The 6,113-nt window shown below is 34.9% G+C and overlaps 1 long non-coding RNA gene across 1 annotated transcript; it reads right to left on the minus strand.

The window, feature by feature from the left end:
• Positions 1-618: 618 nt before the first annotated feature.
• Positions 619-1,465, minus strand: LOC149241724 (uncharacterized). Its single transcript, XR_016245651.1, has 3 exons — positions 1,372-1,465; positions 827-906; positions 619-651 (listed from the first exon to the last, which is right to left on the minus strand). It is a non-coding gene; the product is annotated as an uncharacterized LOC149241724 (long non-coding RNA).
• Positions 1,466-6,113: the final 4,648 nt, after the last annotated feature.

Consider the following 6,113-nt stretch of genomic DNA (forward strand, 5'->3'; position numbering starts at 1 on the left):
AGCAGGCAATTGTCCCTTTGCACTGTTTCAATGCCTGTTGATATGGAATATTTAAAAGATCACGAATATTTAATAATTAAGAAGGCATCAAATAAATTATTTTTCTAAGAGCATTTTGAGCCTTCACAAACACTAAGGCCTGTCTTTGAAACAAAAAGATTAGTTTTGTCACCTTTAGTATCCATTTTGTCATAAGCATCTGGCTTTGTCCACAACAACCCAGCATATCTTTTCTTGCTGATCAACAAGTATGGGTAGTATATTTTTTCAAATTCTAGTTTAATAGGCTGCATAAAATCATATGTTAAATAACGCACTGATTAGATGCCAAAGATGCACCAAACAGATGCAAATAAGCCATAGAAAAGCATAACTGATCATCTTGTCCTGTGCATATTTACAAAGATCTCATGGAAGTGGAATGTCAAAAGAAGATTAGTTTTAAAAGGAAAGGTGATATTAAAACATTCATCCCTACAGAAACATCATTAACAACTCTAGAGGCTTCACAGATATTTAAAATTCTTGACACTGTACCTTTGTAAATGTACCACTAATATAATCTGAGGCTTCCCTCCCTAGCGTCATGGCCTATTCTATATTTGGCACACCAAACTATATCATAACTGAATCTGTATCTCCATATACAACCTAGATTCAAATATAAAAATATAATATCAAGCTTTACAGTAGAAATATTGGTTAGGATCAGATCACCCATTATGATTTCAAGAACTTGGACTATCACCAATATAAGTGTACTTCCTGTCATTACTGATCCAGTTCAAAGGTTACAAATTCCTTTAGTTGCTAAATAATAGCCTACCTCAGCATTGTATTGGTAACCACCAACTATTGTGAACCTTTCTTCAACTAGCCTCTTTGTATGCTCTATCATTTGACGGCCTGACAGGTGGAAAAATGATGAGATGATTAATAATATGAAATTTTAAAACAATACGTAAAATCGATATTGTTTGATGGAACAGAGAATGTGTCAAAAGATCAAACTGGACTTGTAATCAAAATATAATAAGAGGGCCTAAGCATATCATCTTAGTTGTACAAGTACACATGACTAATTAATGCAATTCAAGAACTCGATCTTATTTGTACAAGATTGTCAATTACAGTTCATACCCAAAACATTATGCCAGGAGGAAGAAAAGAATTACATGGATATAATTGATGCCCAAAAATAATCAATGTGAATGGCTGATACATGCATATATAGAATAAGAGAGGACTACAAGCATCTCTATCTTGTAAGTAAAAGAAGCACCAATAACATTACAACTAGGAAAAACAAGGGGAGAATCAAGGTGTCCATGGATTTAATGTTTTTCTTCCATGGAAGAACTGTGAAATTACCATAGCTCGTCACACTCGATGAAATCTCCAAACAGGGCAATTGGCCAACAGTGGCACCAGTAAACCCATAAACTGAATTTGCACTGATCTGCAAGTGCACACAGTCAAAACTATTTTATGCGTTTCACTAGCATACCTAGTTTTACTTTTATTCCATGTCCAAGCCATAATTAATATAGACTTGACAAAGCTGTAATTACCTTCAAAGCCAATTGTCAGCCATCCAAGACAACCTTTTCAAAAGGATCTTTAGCCTCCTAAACAAGATTACAGGAAGTTAAAAACTGAGATGCTAAGTGGAAAAAATACAAGCATGTAACATGAACATAGGAAGCACTTAGTTCACCACCTTTAGGTCTGCCTTGGCTCTTTTCCTGGCAGCCAGTAACTCTTCTAGGATCTCTGGTAATATGCCCTAGGTAACAGGAAAAAGAGCATTCAATTTAGCATCATCGAAAATGGTCAGCATATGATGGTTAAAAAGTAAATAATGAAATAAGTATCAGCGATCATCGTAAAAAGTCATCTATGAAAAATAAGCCCATCCTGATCCAGCTTCAAATAAATGCCAAAGCCTACATAGATTTGTGAGTTATAACAAATCACAAGCAAGGAGAAAGTGTATACCTTCTGTAAAGTTGGCTTCACAAAAGTCTCACCCGATGGTGTTTTATTTACACACTCTGGCTGGAGATTAAATTTTGCAATGTCCTCTGACCTCACCAATGTTGAGAAGGATCAAAAGCCATTTTGTAACTGCTTTGGTTGATAGTGCGAATATCTCAATCTTCCAATAATACAGCTTATATGGGGATGCCTAAGGGGTAGGGCTACTTAACAGATGCCAGGCTTATTGGTCTCTGTATGCATTTCTCTTTCAGACCCAGTATAGATGTACAATTTTACTGACAGCTAAGACATTGTGAATGCTCAAGTGGCATAATTATAATCATTCACAAATATCATGAAGGAGTAGGATGATAGGTTTTTATTTCATATATCAGATAAAAATTCAACCATCAAATTGGGAAGATCTTATGGAAGGAGTAGGATAAGGGATTTTTGTGAAAACTGGGTAAACATTCCATTTGCATCATGAAATAGTACATATCGAATTCACATGATAAAGCATAATCCCAATATAGTATGGTTTTCAAAATTGCATATCAAATTTATCATAATAAAAAAAATAATAAAATTTAGGACCTGCAACGGTCTTAGTGATGCCCATAATCTGTAAGTACTCATAAATCCATGAGTACCAAGCACAAGAGGCTACTTTAGCCCAGAAAGGGACTTCTTCAACTTGCACACATGGGTATCCCATCCTAACAAAGATATTATATTTGAACCCAAGCTGAAACAAAACCATGAATCACTCTTCCTGCCACCTGCATCTCTGGCCCTATCAAAATCCACTAAAGCATGTAGCAGCTCAGAGCACTATGCCAGTGTGCCCTTTAAGTACCTCACATACCTCAGACCATGGAGCATATTTGCAGCAACGTCAGCTCAACCATATATTATCAGCTAAGCTAGACAATAAATTGGTGTCTGAGCCCCCCTTGTTTTTGAGACAAGGGATCTCATGCACACAACAATTTGACTGCTAAATTCTACCAGATATGTTAGGGAACCTATATACTTTTTGTACGCTAACGAATCAACCAAATTTGAATCTTAATATAATGATAACTTAAAAATATGTATCATAAAAGTAGCCTATGGTTTATTGTCCATTATCTAAAACTTCTTCAGAATATCAATTGCTTACTTACCCCTATTCGAGGACCACCTCACCTCAACTCAGCCAAACCTCCAAGACCAAGATATAACACATGAGGTGTATGTCCTTCATGTCAACTTCACTTGCCAGTTTCTTCTTGCACCATGGGATAGAGTTTTTTTAACTAAATTTTAGGACCAGGTCATCTACATACAACACAAATATAAGCATATCAAATTGATCATAATCAAACAAATAATACAAGTTAGGACCTGCAACAGTCTTAGTGATGCCCATAATATGTAAGTACTCATAAAAAAAAAAAGTATCTTCAAAATTTGTTTTGTTGCACACATAATTAGTTTATGTTTGGACCCTCACAACCTAGTGTGCTCCTTAGAAGCTAGAGTGATTCAGTTCAAGTTATTAAAATTTAACGCATATCAATCCTTTTTGTCCTCTTTTTGGGAGGCGCTACATTAATTGTGGGTGTGGAATGCTCATCACATTGAACACCCTCCTCATTATTTCTGTCTCCCATTTGCTGAAATTCAACAATGGTTTCCTGCCAAGGTTCAGGAATGACTATTGGATGATTTTGTGCAACAAGCAAATCATCATGTGCTTGTATCTCCTCCCCATGCTCACTCCCAGATGTTTCACCTGATTCATATACACAACACAGTTTAACTTGTAATAATAACATTAAAACCTCCAATTGATTTATTGCATTATTCATATAATATTATAAACAACTAACCTCGGATCCATAACCAGTGATTATTTTTTCCCCTCAACTTATCATGTGTTGGCGAAGACCTTGGGAACCATGTAATACAGCATATTTTAGGTATTCCTCTGAAGCTTCCTTTTGAAACTGGCGAACCTACATTAACAAATATAATCATATCTATAAGGTAAAATAACTAATAAGATACAATTAACTCAACGGGACCATGGTTACTTTGCCTAAAATAGAAAATATAATAGATGGAAATATCACTTACCCTACCACCACGAATACTATTATATCCACCAGAGCCTAATTTGTGAGATCCAATTTTTGACACCATAGCTTGGGTTGCTTTTCTTGTATCTCGTAGGCGTCTCTTAGCTCCTCCTTGTGTAGATGGCGTATAGTTTGGATTTCTGAGGACTTTCCTCTTAAACTTGGCATCTTTCATAAGTTCATCCCACGTCACTTGGTCTGTGATCCAAGCTGGACGTGGATACATCAAGTTTTTTGTCAACTTTGTCCTTAAATTGGACCTCTTTGAGTGCATGTATTTACTTGCAATCTGTAAAATAAGTTCCTTATCAAATCCAGGATTACCAAATGCTATTACTACATCTTTAAATAGTTCCTCTTTTTTGGCATTGGCTTGTTTCCTCCAATCCATTTGGATGGTATTTCCAAATAATTGTTCTGCACGACGAAAAATAAAGTGATAAAATTTCAGCCCTGTTTCATCCTTCAAGACATTTCCTTCTAAAGTGAGCAAGATTGTAACTTCTTGCATTCCTTTTGTGGTCACCGATGATATTGTTGTAGTCTTGGGGATTGAGGAAGGTTCCCTTATAGATACATTAGGCACTGTGTCACTTACTTCCTGAATTTACAATGAAATTGTGGAATTATTAAGAACCCAACCAAAATATGAAACTATTTTTCATATCTAAAATAATGATCCTAAACATAACAAATGAAATTATAAATAAAATAAAATAATTTTACCTATTGATCTCTTGCAGGAGCTACACTCTCCAACAATGACATTTCCCATAACTGAATTTGTTCAATTATTTCTTGTATGATTTGAACATTTGCAGGAATATCTGGTAGGAGCCTTAACATTCTTGTTTGTGAGTCTATAAGACTCCTCAAAGAAACTTGTTCTGGTCCTGGTGGGAGAATGCTGACTAGACCCACATTTGATGTAGAGGGCATGTTATGGGGTTCTGGTCTAGGTGTAGATGGCATAACATGACCCTCTATACCAACAGATTGTATACTTGTTGGAGTCACCCTAGAAACATCCTGCAAGGCACAAATATAAATAATAAGATGGAATAACAAAAGAATAATGTTGAAATATGTAACTAGGTTCGGTCTTCATAATGACATATCTAATCACAATTCTATGTAATTTATGTAAAAAAAGGAAAAAGAAGATTATATTTGTTATGATTGAGGCATGGGTTTCATGAACACATGAAGAAGCAAGTCCCATTATAGAATGACAATATCTCGGAAGACTCATTAAAAGAAGGTCATGAACGTGGCAAATGATCAATGAAATGTATAGTAAAGTTGCAAATAATCATGGCAACCAAAATACTAATCAGTATAGATAGGTGTCCATGAGGTATGTATAATAATTTTCTTTTAAAGGGTCCATCATAAGATGCAGTAGGGTTGAATTTATGGGTTTATATTTTAAGAAATACCCTAGTATTTAGAAACCTTAATCTTAAGGTATTTGTTCCCTATGATTTGATTTCTAGGGCATGGGATAAACTCTAGAATGGCATAAAGGGAAAAGAGTATGATCTAAGGTTTGAATTTAGGAAACCCTAAAAAGGCCTCTTGATTACATAAAAACCCTAAAAAAGTAAGTTGACATCATGTTTTGGAATAACATATTGCTTGGGTTACATGTTAAAATATTATTGTATGTACAAGAAGAAAAAAATGGATGGGGTGATCCATTTGAAGGCATGATGTAGCTCTTCGTAACACCTCATAAATCATGGATTCGTCGTTCAAAAACTTTATTAAATATATGCCCTAGATTTCTCAACAAATAACATAATCAAACTCACATAAATAAATGGTTGAATCTTACATCTTGCATAACATTAGATGTATATGGGGACATTAATGATCCCTGCATGCCAACATTGGTTGTATTGAGGGGCATAAATGAATCTTGCATGCCAACAAAATGCACTCTTAGTAAAAGCACAAATATTAATAAATATATATAGTGAAATAAGTTAACTAAATGCACAAAAA

This window comes from Pinus tabuliformis, chromosome 8 (assembly GCF_031772625.1).
Source record: "Pinus tabuliformis cultivar Carrire ecotype Pingquan chromosome 8, CPIR1, whole genome shotgun sequence".
NCBI classification, from domain to species: domain Eukaryota; kingdom Viridiplantae; phylum Streptophyta; class Pinopsida; order Pinales; family Pinaceae; genus Pinus; species Pinus tabuliformis.